The sequence below is a fragment of the Schistocerca nitens genome, chromosome 3, assembly GCF_023898315.1.
Source record: "Schistocerca nitens isolate TAMUIC-IGC-003100 chromosome 3, iqSchNite1.1, whole genome shotgun sequence".
Classification (NCBI taxonomy): Eukaryota; Metazoa; Arthropoda; class Insecta; order Orthoptera; family Acrididae; genus Schistocerca; species Schistocerca nitens.
Window position 1 is genome coordinate 390,759,491 of NC_064616.1, and position 17,973 is coordinate 390,777,463.

A 17,973-nucleotide genomic window follows, 5' to 3' on the forward strand; every position below is an offset into this window, starting at 1 on the left:
TTCTGGGGATCGAATGGCGTAAGGCAAGTATTGGAAAGCAACGCCGATTTCAACTGGTGAAAGGCGCATTCGCATTCCGTCGTCCAGACAAACAGAACACCTTTACGGCGTAAGCAGTGAAGCGGAGCTGAAATGGAAGAGGCATGCGGCACATATTTATGATAATAGTTGATTTTTCCCAGCACACTTTGTAGCTGCTTCAAATTCTGCAGCGAAGGCAAGTCTTGTATGGCACGGAGGTGCTCGGGACTAGGATATATGCCTTGGGCATTGAGTACATGTCCCAGGTAGGGCAAGTCACGAGCAAAAAACACACATTTGTCCTGCCGCAAGCGAAGACCATTTTGTCGCAAGACCTGAAATAATGTTCTGAGATTGCCTAAATGTTCTGCTTCCGTATTTCTGGAGATCACAATATCGTCCAGATAATTTGCTGCAGTAGGGACAGACGCACAAACAGTTTGGAGATATTGCTGAAACACTGCAGGGGCGGATGCACACCCGAATGGCAGTCGTTTGAAGCGATACAAACCAAGATGCGTGTTAACCACCAAAATGCGCTGGGATTCTTCGTCCACCGGTATTTGCAAGTACGCATCTGCTAGGTCCAACTTCGAAAAATATTTACCCGGGCACAGTTTGTCAAAAAGATCTTCCAGGTGGGGTAAAGGAAAAGTTGCAATCACTAGTTGTGGATTCACCGTTGCCTTGAAGTCCACACAAAGTCTCAATTTTCTGGAAGGTTTTGGCAATATTACTAAGGGTGATGCCCAGAGAGAAGCCTGCACACGTTCAATTACACCTAGTGATTCCAAATCGTGTAATGTTTTTGCGACCTCATCACGCAATGCTTGGGGAACATTGCGCACACTGAAAAATTTCGGTTGCGCGTTTACTTTCAGTTCCAAATTTGCTTTATAGTTCATAGTGCAACCAAGGCCCGGTGCAGAAATGTCTGAAAATTCTTCACATAGACGAGAAACACTGTCTGAAGGCACAGTCTGGTTCACTGATCGGACCTGATTTACTATAGACAAGTTAAACAACTGAAATAAATCGAAACCAAACAATTTCACTGCAGAATAAGAACAAAGGACGTAAAATGACAAGTTTTGTGTGTCCTTTGTATGTTGCAAGAAGGCTACACAGGGATCTCTTGACTTGAATAGCTAGTTAACATGTGTGGCACGCAACGGAGGTGTGTCCAGCTGTTTGTACATGTCTTGATTGATCAGTGAAACTGCAGCTCCGGTATCGAGCTGGAATGGTACCACTTTGCCGTTAATGTCCAAGTCTACAAAAAGTTTATTGTCCTGCTGACGACAAGAGCGACTGTATCGTGCAACGTGAACTGACACTGGTACATAATCACTTGCGACTTGACGGGATTTCGGGCGATGTCGACGCACACTATTTGTGGGACGAACACAGTCACTGTTAGAGAGAATTCGGTGCGAAGCAAAGGGCCTGGAATGGTTGTGAGTTTCCGATCTGAGCATTTTCTGGCAAACACTCTGAACATGTCCTTTTTTATTACAGAAAAACCAAATAGCCTGGCGTGACGGGCAATTCTCACGCGAATGTCTAGTAGCACACCGCGGGCACGATTTTAGCACTGCATTTGCTTGCCTGCGCGGCACACGTGGCTGAGAGCCTGGCGGCAGCAGCGTGGCCGAGCCCGAGGGCTGTTTACTGCTCCGTGCAGCTCGCCCGGTGGGCCGGTTAACCTGACACACGGCTGGTGAAGTTTCAAATGAATCCTGAGCAAAGTCAAGTGTGTCCTGCCGATCCAATATGTCCATCACTTGTTGAAGGGAGGGATTGACTAGTTTCAAAGTCTGTTCCCTTATACGAACATCAGAACCGTTCTGTGTAATTGCATCACGTACCATAGTATCTGAATAAGGGAGTCCACATTGACACTCAAAAGCACAATCCCTAGTAAGGCCTTGCAAGGTTGAAACCCACTCCCGATTAGTCTGACCTGCCGTACGTTTCGTACAAAAGAAGGTATACCTTTTTGCAACTACATTGACTGATTATTTGAAATATGCATCTAATGCAGACAAAATTTCGTCGTGGGACAGAGTTGCTACGTCGCATCGAGAAAATAATTTGACTATCACACGGTACGTGGTCACCCCGACTGAGGATAACAAAAAAAGGCTGCTGCTAGTTACCTTGAATTCTGTAGGCGGCGAGATGGAATCCAAATTGGCGTGACCACTCTGTCCAGCTTTCCAGTGCAGCATCAAAAGGTAGAAAAGTTGGTGCAACAGCGTTTTGCATTGCCCGTTGACCCTGGACGAGCTGTCCAAGGGCATCCAGTAATGCCTGGATCTGCTGATTCTGTAAGCGATAAAATTCGGACAGTACATCTGAAGATTGCGGCGAAGCCATTACACAAGTAAATCAGGTCAATATAGTTAAGAACGCGGTATTGCCTCGTCGCCAATGTTTTGGTTGGCAGGAGAGCCAACACCGTGTTACTAGAGGAGGCCGAAAGGCACGCGTTTTAGCTCACGCAGGCTGGCGTGAGGTCTAGAACAGGACAAGGAAATTAGAATTTAGAAAAAAGGCCGTAGCTGGTGGAATACTTAACTTTAATCCATTAATGGTGAACGTCGGTCCTGACAGTACATGATTCAGTATCAATAGTAACTGACAATGGCGCCTTGCTAGGTCGTAGCAAATGACGTAGCTGAAGGCTATGCTAAACTATCGTCTTGGCAAATGAGAGCGTATTTTGTCAGTGAACCATTGCTAGCAAAGTCGGTTGTACAACTGGGGCGAGTGCTAGGAAGTCTCTCTAGACCAGCTGTGTGGCGGCACTCGCTCTGCAATCACTGATAGTGGCGACACGCGGGTCCGACGTATACTAACGGACCGCAGACGATTTAAAGGCTACCACCTAGCAAGTGTGGTGTCTGGCGGTGACACCACAGTAACTCCAATACACGAGATACAAGTGTCATCCACTTCAATAAACATTTTATGACAGTGGGTTTTCACAGTGGAATGTGAATCATTTCCTTTTCTTAAAGTGTATCTATGATACTGCTATTGACAGTGCCATAACGTTAATACATTACCAGACACATTAATTTGGCACAGCTAGTAAAATAATGATGTTGGGTATTGGCTATGGCTGTCCCTAGTAAACATCCCAGAGAACGTTTGGTTGTGCAATCGTGTATTCATTCTGTTGTGGTACTGGATTTGCAATGTGTTTCTGAAAATAAATCAAAGGTATACTGAATAATTATTGAATATTTTTTGATAAAACCTGACATTCATGGAAAGAATAAACATAAGTAGAATAACACCACTACATGTCATACTAGGAAAGAATTAAGTATGTACTGATTAGTAACATGAATTTTGTATGTAGAGTACACCACTCTGTCGCAAATGAGACGCAAATCACTGTCACCAATGACGTGCAAATCAGTCTCAAATGAAGTACGTAGGAGTGAAAACTACATTTGACCACATATTAAGTTGTCAAATGTTGAAGCATATAATCAGCTAATCTGATCATGTACTGCATTCACATCAGACGTGGGCAGCTGGAGATAGTGAGGCTAGCGGTTTATCGACAGTCATTATGTAGGCACATGATCAAGCATTAAGCATTCTGACAGCATCTTCACATTATATACATTTCCTAATGTGTAGCTTGACATAAATAAACCGTCACAATTTCAGCAGAAGAGAGATTCCTTCTATGAATTCATCGTTGTGTACATCCTACGAAGAAGGTAAGGAACAAGTTAAGGTATACATTAACAAAATACAACCAAACATTGCTTAAGTTGTACACTATATTAACAAGAAACTGTTGCAACCCTTCATACTAATTCTGTTTATGCAAGTTAAATGCATTCCAGTGAATTAGATAGAAAACTGCTGCTACTTCAGTTGTATTAGGTAGCTGCAGGCTGCCTTACCAGAAACTTAATATTTACTTCATTAATCAAGTATTTTTCAAAGACAATAGTAACCTAAATATTTAAATCCACAGGAAAGTTTACAACACACTACTTGCCATCCATCTAGAGGATGAATCAAATCCTTTCACTAAGATAATCAGTGGAAGGAGTCACTAATGAGGTACATTTTAAATTTTCTTTTGAACTGACTGAGATAACCAAAGGATACAAAGGTCACACAGACATATTTCTGTCTTTTATTGATAGTGCAGATCACAGTTCAGCTTGAACAGATTTTTCAAAACCACACATAGTTGAAGTCTTGTACAAACGAAGGAAAAAATTTAACTTCCTATCAATCAGAAAAACAGTGTGTTAAATACGGTGTGCCTCTGGGTTCCATACTGTGACCAATCTTGTTCTTGCTGTTTGTAAATGACCTGGAACCATCCAGCCCTAACTACAAGTACATTAAATATGCCGATGATACAAATATACTTATCAAAGGAAAGACCACAGAAGAGCTCCAAAATAAAATAAAAAAGAGCAGTTCACATGTATCAGAATGGTTCGCAATGAACAACTTAATAATAAACACGCATAAAACAAACACTATGCATCTTCACACAGTGCAGAATAAACAGCCTTTAACTGGAACCATAGAATTGTTAGGCTAAAGACTTTAAATTGTAAATAGCACCAAATTTTTGGGAGTTTGGATCCAAGATGATCTAAGGTGGCAGAAACACACACAACACCTATGTAGTAAATTAAATACCATTCGTTATAGTATAAAAATTCTTGCTGGATGCACATCAATGCAAGCCATAAAAAATTTGTACTATGCCCAAGCAGAATCACTACTAAGATATGGTTTAATTTGCTGGGGAAATTCACCACCCAGCAAAAGCTGTTTTATTGCACAAAAAAGAATTATAAGGGCCGTGGAAGGCTCAGCACCTCTATCTTCATGCAAACCCTCATTTTAAAAGCTTCATATTCTTCCATTACCATGCCTATATATCCTAGAAACAATATTTATAAGGAAAATCTTAGATGAAAATAGCAAGATTGCTCCAAAAAACCAAAATAGCCATTCATACAACACAAAGAATAATCAAGATTTACATATGCAGTTTGAACACATACAACACTAAAACAAAAAGGACCCCTGCAAGCAGGAAAAAATTGTATAACAAACTACCTTAAAAAATTAAGGCAATAACTGACATGCATAAATTCAAAACTCCAGTGAGTGACTACTTGCTATAGAATTGCTGCCATAGTGTTGATGAATTTTTATCTACAGTGTAAATATGTGATAAATTTAAATAGTTTATACAATTAAGGCCAAAATAAGAAATGCGTACTTGTAAATTTATCTATGTATTATATGTGGTCTATTACATATATGTGTGTGTCTGTATAATCAAGGCCGAAAGTATGAAATCTGTGCGTGAAAAATTTATTTGTATATTTGTGAAATGTTATTCCCGTATGTCAGAGTTATAGTGCTATATACTGAAAAGCATACAACAGTTTTTCCGTTAAACTTTATTGCAAATTATTTGACTTGTCCTGTATCATTATGTACTCCTGTACAGTGTATGATTCACAGGACAAATAAATATACAATACAATAACTGATTTTTTTTTAAGCAACACAGATTTCTCAGGCACAGTAGGATGTACAGGAAGGGGAGAGCAAACCGTTGCCCTGTCGACCACCCCCACTGATATTTTTCCCACTGCTGCTGACAATGACAACAATAAAAATAATCTGAACATATGTTTTGCTCTATTTGCATTGCATGTGCAGCTCCTGCTCACTATAAGTATGTGGTATGTTGTATATAACGAACAATCCTGTGCCACCATAGCCATATGTCAACCAAGAAGTTATTTTCGTTAAAATTTAGAAAAAAACATAATTGTTTATCACTAAGTCTCCCAAAGGCTCACAAAAGCATTCGACAAGAGCCACAAAAGTTTTGAATTACTTTTCCACCAATATAATCTGACAGGTGCCAAAAAATTTTGAAACTTTAACAACTATCCATTATATATGTGGGACACTGTGACTGATGAATAAAGGTTTCCAGAAATTACTGCTGTCAGCCACCTTTTGTAATATTTTTCAATCTTTATTTACCATGACCAGTTTTGAATCACTATTATCAAATGGTGCATATTTATTGCATGTTTGCAACATTGTTGGAGTTGTGCAGCTCTGGCCAGGCTTGAACTGTACATACTTATCACATCCTGTGAACACATTTCATTCTCTTGCCATAGTTACATGAGGCACAACATAGCTGCAACCATCTGATGATAAATTGCTCGTCAATTCAAAACCGGTCACAGTAAGTAGAAACTGAAGAATAAAACCAAAGGCAAAAGGCTTCTGTAAACCTTTACATGAATTCAAATTTGAACTGAAATTGCTGTTTCTGGCAACTTCTGCTCTGAAGATGGACATTTAACAAAAACCTTGTGGTACAAAAGACTACAATGATTGCTTGTGCTATTTAGAAGTAGATTTAAACATTCCTTAACAGTAACATGAGCAGTGACAGGCCAATATGTTCATTATTATTACTTTTCAACCAATGAGCTAGCTGATAATCTGTAAATAGCCAGTATGTAGTCCTAAACACAAAAAAGACACAGAGTGTAAAACCAATGTAATCAACACCATTTTGATAGAAACAGACCAATGACACTTGGAACATAGCATTATTTTTAATTAAGCAAAACACGCACAAACTATATGTGAAGAACAAAATTAGTCTATACAAAGTGATCTACTGCCCTATTATGAAAGGTAGATTGTATCAGAAATGGATTCTAACCAATGATGGTACATCAATACCCACGATACCTACCAATAACAATCCGACACAATTACCAAACACTAACAAGGAAATACCAGTCCTTTATGAATCCATGTCTCCTCACCTACATTCTTGGTATGGCAGACAACTGGAGACCAGTCCTGTGATACAACATTTGCAGTGACTTGTATTGTCAGCATTTGAACCTCACCGAGTGTAAATTTCTTGTTGCTTTCTGCAACATTACTTTTCGCCTAGGCCCATATATTCTCTGTCGGATTTAAAAGAGCACGATACGGGGGAAGCCTGATTAGACTATGTTCTTCGCCGTTAGCGTTTCTGCGACCTGGTAACGTGGAGTTTTAGCTTGTACAGTACTACAAGTCCCATTAACTTCGCCTTACCCAAACTAGGTTCAATTTTATCCAGTCGAACATTTCTTTGTACCCAGAGAAAAATAGCCATATTCCTCCGCTGCATCTTTGCAGCTTTATCCATCAAAACCGAGTGATATTGCGTGTTGTCCATTACTATTGTCGGATTCAGAGGAATATTTTGCAACACAACATTATATTTACAGCCGGTGAACGAGTGCTTGGACGCCCCTTTAATTGCGAATATCGTGTTAATACGTACTACACTGTTGTAAATGCAACGCCAACACGGAACACTCGTTCACTAAACCTGACGACTGTAGAACAATTCAATGCCATAAAATATCACTTTACAGCGAGAGCTGATAAACATAGGTGCCTCTAATGCGCGATACCACGTTGTATTCACAGAACACCATGCTTATCCACGGCATGGCAACAGGGCCGCTTAACCAACCGAACTGCTGGCGGCATGGTAGGGAAAGCGAGCTTGTCATTGGTGTTTGTTACCTAGGCAGCGGCGCCATGTCCTCTCTGGTGAGCCAAACGTCAAAAGTCGCAACTAATTTTAAACGCACTATAGCTGCTTTTACTAAACACTCACCTGTCGAAAAGGCATTGAGGCACCTTAAGCCAGAATGCTGTTTATGCCTGTGTTTACTTGGTTGGGAGGAAAGAAGTCAGGACAGGTCTTTGGTCCAAAGACAATGATAAACGCCTTTATCCTTATTTTTCTCATTGCAGAATAGCAGCATGTTTACATGCAGCTTATGTTCACTGGGAAATTTGGAGAAATGAAAGGGTCTGACAACTATATGTTTATCCTGGTCGTTCTACCTATCTGACTTCAGTTTCTCCAGGCCATAAACATCAACCTATATTCTGGGCTTCGAATTAGGTATGTGCCAGAGTGTAACACGGAACGCAGTACAGTCAAAGTTATACCATACACGAATGTTTAGGTTTTTACCGGATCGAGTTATACATTCTGGATGATACCAGTAATCACAATTTCTTTCGCAATCCAGGGTTGACCATGCAAAACAAGGCTGACCGGTTTTATTTTGAACATTAATGTATGCCTCCTTCTCAGCTATATCCGTAGGAAGTTCGATATAACTTAACCCTCCATTTAATGGATCACTGATATATCTAGGGATGTCCAGGTGTAGTATTTGTCTGAGCGCTTTGGTTGACCCTGTAACTTCCATCTCGGAAAACCTGTCCATTATAGCACTTAAAGTGGACTCATGAAACCACTTGGCGATTGATGTCTTCCATAATGTCATGACATTATCCTCCCAAAGATAATGAAGGCTTATCTCTTCAACGGCAGACACATGTTTGGGGGGGAAGGGTGCAAGGTGTGACAGTTTGATGCACAACACTGCACTGCATTCAATGGCGGGATATCGTGGATCATTAACAATCTTGGGGAGCTCCATTTCCATAACAGAGAGGTACACTTTGAGAGAGCCTACAGGGTTGCGGTACCCTCCTGCTGGATTCTTGATTATAGTGAACAAGATTCGATCCTCAAATGTGTCTGCAATCACTATGTATTCTAATTACAGTATGGATCTACGTCACTAAAATGACAGGAGAGGAAACTGCCACTAGCCACAGGGTCAACACTATTATTAATTCTAAAACTAGATGATTAACTCCTACCCATTGGCGAACGCGGTTGCGATAACGCGTTGAGGTGTACATACCTTGCAAGGTCGTTGGTTCAGGTGAGGATGTGGTGGAGGAGATGGAGCTGATGTAGCACTGATCTGCTTGCACGAGGGGTGGGAACCCGTTCTTCAGTGACCCATGACGCCAGAACGTTGCTGGGGCAGCCCCAGCGGCAGCCATGGTGGCCATGGCTTCCCACCCAGCAACTAATGGCGCCTTTACCAGCGATGCCTCCCTTATCAGACCCCAATTTGATGAAGTAGGCTTCATTGTCCCGTGTATCCACGTTACGTACAACATTCCAGTCATCACCTTCTGCTTCAAGGAAAGAAAGAACACAGATTATTTGTATGAGTACATATATAAATTGTACGAGTACATATATAAATTAACTATTTCGCTCTGGCCCTGTGGGATCTCCCTCAGGTCGACTGACATCTCCTCACAGTGATGAAGGTCTCTCTCCATCTCCACCACCCATTATGGCATTTCGCCCTCACCTGAACTCGAGTAGAGCCACAACCATACATTAATTTTTTTTTTTTTTTTTTTTTTTTTTTTTACTAAAGTGTATACCCTCCCCCCATGAACCATGGACCTTGCCGTTGGTGGGGAGGCTTGCGTGCCTCAGCGATACAGATGGCCGTACCGTAGGTGCAACCACAACGGAGGGGTATCTGTTGAGAGGCCAGACAAACATGTGGTTCCTGAAGAGGGGCAGCAGCCTTTTCAGTAGTTGCAGGGGCAACAGTCTGGATGATTGACTGATCTGGCCTTGTAACATTAACCAAAACGGCCTTGCTGTGCTGGTACTGCGAACGGCTGAAAGCAAGGGGAAACTACAGCCGTAATTTTTCCCGAGGACATGCAGCTCTACTGTATGATTAAATGATGATGGCGTCCTCTTGGGTAAAATATTCCGGAGGTAAAATAGTCCCCCATTCGGATCTCCGGGCGGGGACTACTCAAGAGGACATCGTTATCAGGAGAAAGAAAACTGGCGTTCTACGGATCGGAGCGTGGAATGTCAGATCACTTAATCGGGCAGGTAGGTTAGAAAATTTGAAAAGGGAAATGGATAGGTTAAAGTTAGATATAGTGGGAATTAGTGAAGTTCGGTGGCAGGAGGAACAAGACTTTTGGTCAGGTGATTACAGGGTTATAAATACAAAATCAAATAGGGGTAATGCAGGAGTAGGTTTAATAATGAATAAAAAAATAGGAGTGCGGGTTAGCTACTACAAACAGCATAGTGAACGCATTATTGTGGCCAAGATAGACACAAAGCCCATGCCTACTACAGTAGTACAAGTTTATATGCCAACTAGCTCTGCAGATGATGAAGAAATAGATGAAATGTATGACGATATAAAAGAAATTATTCAGGTAGTGAAGGGAGACGAAAATTTAATAGTCATGGGTGACTGGAATTCATCAGTAGGAAAAGGGAGAGAAGGAAACATAGTAGGTGAATATGGATTGGGGGGAAGGAATGAAAGAGGAAGCCGCCTTGTAGAATTTTGCACAGAGCATAGCTTAATCATAGCTAACACTTGGTTCAAGAATCATGAAAGGAGGCTGTATACATGGAAGAAGCCTGGAGATACTGACAGGTTTCAGATAGATTATATAATGGTAAGACAGAGATTTAGGAACCAGGTTTTAAATTGTAAGACATTTCCTGGGGCAGATGTGGATTCTGACCACAATCTATTGGTTATGAACTGCAGATTGAAACTGAAGAAACTGCAAAAAGGTGGGAATTTAAGGAGATGGGACCTGGATAAACTGAAAGAACCAGAGGTTGTAGAGAGTTTCAGGGAGAGCATAAGGGAACAATTGACAGGAATGGGGGAAAGAAATACAGTAGAAGAAGAATGGGTAGCTCTGAGGGATGAAGTGGTGAAGGCAGCAAATGATCAAGTAGGTAAAAAGACGAGGGCTAATAGAAATCCTTGGGTAACAGAAGAAATATTGAATTTAATTGATGAAAGGAGAAAATATAAAAATGCATTAAATGAAGCAGGCAAAAAGGAATACAAACGTCTCAAAAATGAAATCGACAGGAAGTGCAAAATGGCTAAGCAGGGATGGCTAGAGGACAAATGTAAGGATGTAGAGGCTTGTCTCACTAGGGGTAAGATAGATACTGCCTACAGGAAAATTAAAGAGACCTTTGGAGAGAAGAGAACCACTTGTATGAATATCAAGAGCTCAGATGGCAACCCAGTTCTAAGCAAAGAAGGGAAGGCAGAAAGGTGGAAGGAGTATATAGAGGGTTTATACAAGGGCGATGTACTTGAGGACAATATTATGGAAATGGAAGAGGATGTAGATGAAGACGAAATGGGAGATAAGATACTGCGTGAAGAGTTTGACAGAGCACTGAAAGACCTGAGTCGAAACAAGGCCCCGGGAGTAGACAACATTCCATTAGAACTACTGATAGCCTCGGGAGAGCCAGTCATGACAAAACTCTACCATCTGGTGAGCACGATGTATGAGACAGGCGAAATACCCTCAGACTTCAAGAAGAATATAATAATTCCAATCCCAAAGAAAGCAGGTGTTGACAGATGTGAAAATTACCGAACTATCAGTTTAATAAGTCACAGCTGCAAAATACTAACGCGAATTCTTTACAGACGAATGGAAAAACTGGTAGAAGTGGACCTCGGGGAAGATCAGTTTGGATTCCGTAGAAATGTTGGAACACGTGAGGCAATACTGACCTTACGACTTATCTTGGAAGAAAGATTAAGAAAAGGCAAACCTACGTTTCTAGCATTTGTAGACTTAGAGAAAGCTTTTGACAATGTTGACTGGAATACTCTCTTTCAAATTCTGAAGGTGGCAGGGGTAAAATACAGGGAGCGAAAGGCTATTTACAATTTGTACAGAAACCAGATGGCAGTTATAAGAGTCGAGGGGCATGAAAGGGAAGCAGTGGTTGGGAAAGGAGTGAGACAGGGTTGTAGCCTCTCCCCGATGTTATTCAATCTGTATATTGAGCAAGCAGTAAAGGAAACAAAAGAAAAATTCGGAGTAGGTATTAAAATTCATGGAGAAGAAGTAAAAACTTTGAGGTTCGCCGATGACATTGTAATTCTGTCAGAGACAGCAAAGGACTTGGAAGAGCAGTTGAACGGAATGGACAGTGTCTTGAAAGGAGGATATAAGATGAACATCAACAAAAGCAAAACAAGGATAATGGAATGTGGTCGAATTAAGTCGGGTGATGCTGAGGGAATTAGATTAGGAAATGAGACACTTAAAGTAGTAAAGGAGTTTTGCTATTTAGGGAGTAAAATAACCGATGATGGTCGAAGTAGAGAGGATATAAAATGTAGACTGGCAATGGCAAGGAAAGCGTTTCTGAAGAAGAGAAATTTGTTAACATCGAGTATAGATTTAGGTGTCAGGAAGTCGTTTCTGAAAGTATTTGTATGGAGTGTAGCCATGTATGGAAGTGAGACATGGACGATAACTAGTTTGGACAAGAAGAGAATAGAAGCTTTCGAAATGTGGTGCTACAGAAGAATGCTGAAGATAAGATGGGTAGATCACGTAACTAATGAGGAGGTATTGAATAGGATTGGGGAGAAGAGAAGTTTGTGGCACAACTTGACTAGAAGAAGGGATCGGTTGGTAGGACATGTTTTGAGGCATCAAGGGATCACAAATTTAGCATTGGAGGGCAGCGTGGAGGGTAAAAATCGTAGAGGGAGACCAAGAGATGAATACACTAAGCAGATTCAGAAGGATGTAGGTTGCAGTAGGTACTGGGAGATGAAGAAGCTTGCACAGGATAGAGTAGCATGGAGAGCTGCATCAAACCAGTCTCAGGACTGAAGACCACAACAACAACAAAGTGTATACACACAAAAACAATGAAAAAAGAGTTTTTTTGAATATGAGGTTATTTGAGATCTGTGATGGCTCCTGCTTATCCCTGGTACATATATCTCGTTCTTACAGTAAATTATGTACAACAACAACAAAAAATATGCAACAATTTTTATGAAGTTTTTTTAAGACTACGTCAAACATCAACACATTATGTAGACACTGTACTACAAACAAGAAAAATACAATATGTTAGTTACAATCCTGCTGCTGCTACCTTTCAGCTACCTTACAAATAAGAAAAATACAGTATATTAGTTACAATCCTGCTGCTGCTGCCTGCTTCTCTATTATACACTGGTTGTATACTGAAACAATAAGACAACATGAATTCAATACCGCTACTACGAAATTATTAGTGGAAAGTTGAAGTTTTTCGATTTGAATCTGTACTTTCCAGGTAATTCACCACCCGCCTGCGACGGTCTTGGGCGTTTGCTGCTGCCACTGGTACTGCTGCTGCCTTATACTCCTAAGCTTTTCAGTTTTCAACTAAACTGGTGACGCTCTCAAGCAAGAAGAAGAGAACCTGACACAATTGCTGACAATGACATAATGAGAACGGCTGGTGGTGGGGATGGTCTTTATATACCTTCGCTGACTCGGTACTAGCCAATAGGAACACAGTATTGTGTGGAGGGGGATGGTGAGGATACGTTGGTCTACGGGTTTGAGTTGCAGATTTGGGGGACAAGTTCAAATGGATCAAATGGCTCTGAGCACTATGCGACTTAACTTCTGAGGTCATCAGCCGCCTAGAACTTAGAACTAATTAAACCTAACTAACCTAAGGACATCACACACATCCATGCCCGAGGCAGGATTTGAACCTGCGACCGACAAAGACTGCCATAAGTTGAAGAGGGTGGTAATGTGTAATAGGTAGACATATATCCAGACCATCACACAGGAAATCCAAACTGCATCAGGATCCACTGCAGTTACTATGATAGTTAGGTGGGAAGTGAGAAAACTTGGATTTCATGGTTGAGCAACTGCTCATAAGCCACACATCACGCCAGTAAATGCCAAAAGACGCCTCACTTGGTGTAAGGAGCGTAAACGTTGGACGATTGAACAGTGGAGAGTCGGCTCCAGAATGTAGCGCCTAGAACCGCACGGCCACTCCCGCTGGCTGGGGTACAAGTCCAGGTGGTGGCACTCTCTGCGTGTCTGAATTGTGAACTACTACTCAGTAGGAATTTTTTATTCACATTATAGGAATTTTGCTTAGGTGCATTCCGTTTCATCAGAACAAATACTTACACTATGTAATCAAAAGTCTCAGGACACCTGGCTGAAAAGTCATGGTGACAGTCTTTTGGTATTGTGATGACGTCATTCTCGTGAATGTGATGCCAAGATGGCAAACCATCAATTCAGAGGCATACAGGAAGACTGAATAAACTCAAGAACTGTTCCCGACGTGTTCGATAGGACAAGAATTCAGCAGAAATCTTGCTCCAACACGATAATACACAACCACACACAAGCTTAGAACCCGGGAACACATGGCCAAATTGGGCTGGATATCATTGCCTCATCCATCCCACAGTCCAGACCTGGCACCTAAAAAGTTGGGCCGCTTAAAAATTCTCTGTGGGGAACACACTTTGAAGATGATGAGAGTGTCAGTTATGCAATAAAAACAAGGCTACGCCAACAGGAAAATGACATACAACTTCGTGGCATCCTCCATCGGTGATGTTGGAATTCAATATGGTGTTGGCCCACCCTTAGCTTCCACTCTCGCAGGTGAGGAGTCAACCTTGGTGTGGACAGTACCTGGGGCAGCCACAGTAGTGGACTGATCGAGGGATACGTGGGATGTGTTGGATATCCCTTAGATCCACACATACAGCTCCCCACAGTTATTCCCGTTTGCAACAGCCTCATGCTGCGTGACCAAACCCAGCAATGCCTGGAGCTGTGAGCAAAGAATCACCAACTCAACTCACATCTGAACACAGCAATCATAGTTCCTATCCTTACTAAAGATGGTAGAAATATCCTCTAGACAGTTATTAAAACGTGGTATTGTCCCTGATAAATACACAAATACACACTTAATTTAGGAGTCTAGACTAAACAGTGCAGAAAAAAATCAAAATTAATCAACTCACGAATGAAATGGTGTATTCCGAAGCACTGCTGCAGTAACGAAGGCTACCACTCAAATGAGGAGACTAACAACTGAAGTGACTGTCAGAATACCAGCAGCGATACTATGCACTGCATAGTTAACAAACTGCGGAACTGTGCCTGATGAATACACAAACGCACACGAAATGTAAACCAAAGAAAACAGAGGAAATTCAGAATAAGTCCATTCTTATGAGAAGATGTGTCAACTCACAAACGAAATAATATACTTAATGATGTACTTCAATGGGCTTCTGCAGTAACGAAAGTTACCACATGGTGATGAAGAGTTTCATTGTATTGGCCATTTTGAAGAACCTTCCTATGAGCACCTTCATACACTTCTTGTAAGAAAACTTGACGTCAACCCAGTCTCCTTCCTTTAAATTGTTTATATCTTCATCTGCAGTCTCCACTTCACCATTTTACATATCTTCTTCAGAAGATTCTAGGTCTTTTGGAATATGTTCTTCTAAATCATCAGATAATTTTTCTGGACCATCCACACAGGTTTTTTGAAAGTCTGCTACAGTAACACTAGCTCCAGTACCCTCCTGTGACCCTGTCAGTTGATCAAAGAAAGTGGCAGTTGCTGGGGACACTTTTCTTCGGCTCCTTTTAATATTTTTACACCAGTGTTGAGACAGTTTAGTTTTATATCTAGTCAGGAAGCTGATCCCAACTCATATCCAGGAATGTCGTCTTTAAAGTTAGCTATGTATGTGCCCTCTCCATCCAAGTGACATTATATGAAGGGGAGTTGGATGATTTTATTTCGGCCATGTTAAATTATATGACTTTAGGAACATTTTTCTCCCTACCCAACTGACATATTATCATGATTTTTTTGTTGTGTTCCTTATATCTTTATATCCATTTTAAAATGATAAGTCCGTGTCCAGATGTGTCTCCGTTGGTAGCCATCAAATGAAAAAATTCTGCCCAGACCGCTGTCTTCATGTCCTATAGAGTTTCTGTAGAATTCCTTCTTATAGCTAGGCCATAATATAGTTGTATTTGATTTATAGCCTCACCAGTAAGGCGGCCACGACCCCCGATGGTTTTGCCGTAGGAAAGTTTTGTTTTTCCCAAGTTTCTGTTTCTGCTTCCTTAGGCGACTACCCATCCACTTCTGGCCGTGACCGCAACATTCCAATCCTTATTTGAGAAGTCGGGACCATATGGTTTGGCCTCACAAACCTTAGGGTAAGAAGCACTGTCCCTGTCTCCTTAAATAATACTTGTACCGCACTCCGTATTTCGGCAGCGATTCTTGGAACATTTCTACAACTCCGTTTACCTCCATTCCTCCACATACTCCAGAGTAGTTAGCTAGGCAATCAGCATAATGATTGTTGGTCATTCTATTTTCGCATCTGCAATACTTGGATAAAATTTTAACATCAATTACCTTGCCTGTGTTTTCTGCTATTGTAGTTACAATTCTATTGAGTGAAGTGTGGCCCCTACGTTTCCACGATCTGTCAAATATTGCTGTCAAGTCTCTATTACCATCATTTTCACCGACACTTTCTTCAACAGCAGCCTTCATACTCTCTTCACAGGCCTCTTTTGCAGTATCTCGAAGCATCTTATTGTAATATTTGAAAACTGGTGGAGTCGGCAAGTTCATTACACTGCAGAAAGTTTTCGCCACTTCTTCACCTTTTCCAATACATCGGAATGCGTAGGCTAATTTATTTTATTTTATTTATTTATTTACTGTTCCGTGGGACCAAATTAAGGAGAAGTCTCCATGGTCATGGAACGAGTCAATACATGAAATTATAACACGATATTAGAAACAGATAACATGAAATATAAAAACACATAGTCAGGTGACAAGTCGTAAGTTTAAATGAAGAAAATCAACAATGTAACACTGGAATTTGCTTAATTTTTGAGCCCTTACAGGAGCGTCTCGACAGAATAGAAGGAGTGAGCCATGAGGAAACTCTTCAGTTTAGACTTAAAAGAGTTTGGGCTGCTGCTAAGATTTTTGCGTTCTTGTGGTAGCTTATTGAAAATGGATGCAGCAGAATACTGCACTCCTTTCTGTACAAGAGTCAAGGAAGTGCATTCTACATGCAGATTTGATTTCTGCCTAGTATTAACTGAGTGAAAGCTGCTAACTCTTGGGAATAGGCTAATATTGCTAACAACAAACGACATTAAAGAAAATATATACTGTGAGGGCAATATCAGAATTCCCAGATTTTTGAATGGGGGTCGACAAGACGTTCTCGAACTTACACCACATATAGCTCGAACAGCCCGTTTTTGAGCCAAAAAAACCCTTTTTGAATCAGAAGAATTACCCCAAAAAATAATACCATAAATAAAGCAGCATTTAGCTTCTGAACAAGATCCTGGACATGGGCTTTCCACAACAGCTTACTATCTATCCGAACGCCTAGGAACTTGAACTGTTCCGTCTCGCTTATAATATAAATATTCTGTCTGATCAAAATATCGGTTCTTCTTGAATTGTGAGTTAGAAACTGTAAAAACTGAGTCTTACTGTGATTTAGCATCAAATTATTTTCCACAAGCCACATACTTATTTCATGAACTACATTATTTGTTACTGTTTCAATATTACACACAAGATCCTTCACTATCAAGCTGGTGTCATCAGCAAACAGAAATATTTTTGAATCACCTGTAATACTAGAAGGCATATCATTTATATAAATAAGAAACAGCAGTGGCCCCAGCACCGACCCTTGGGGAACGCCCCACTTAACAGTGCCCCATTGGGACTGAACATCACTACCACTCTCAATATTGCGGAGAATTACCTTCTGCTTTCTGTTCTTAAAGTAAGAGGCGAACCAATTGTAAGCTACTCCCCTTACTCCATAATGGTCCAACTTCTGCAGTAATATTTTGTGGTCAGCACAGTCAAAAGCCTTCATTAAACCAAAGAAAACACCTAGCGTTCGCAACCTTTTAGTTAACCCGTCCAAAACCTCACAGAGAAAACAGAATATAGCATTTTCAATTGTTAAACCATTTCTAAAACCAAACTGAACATTTGACAGCAAATTATGTGAGTTTAAATGCTCCAGTAACCTTGTATATACAACCTTCTCGATAACTTTA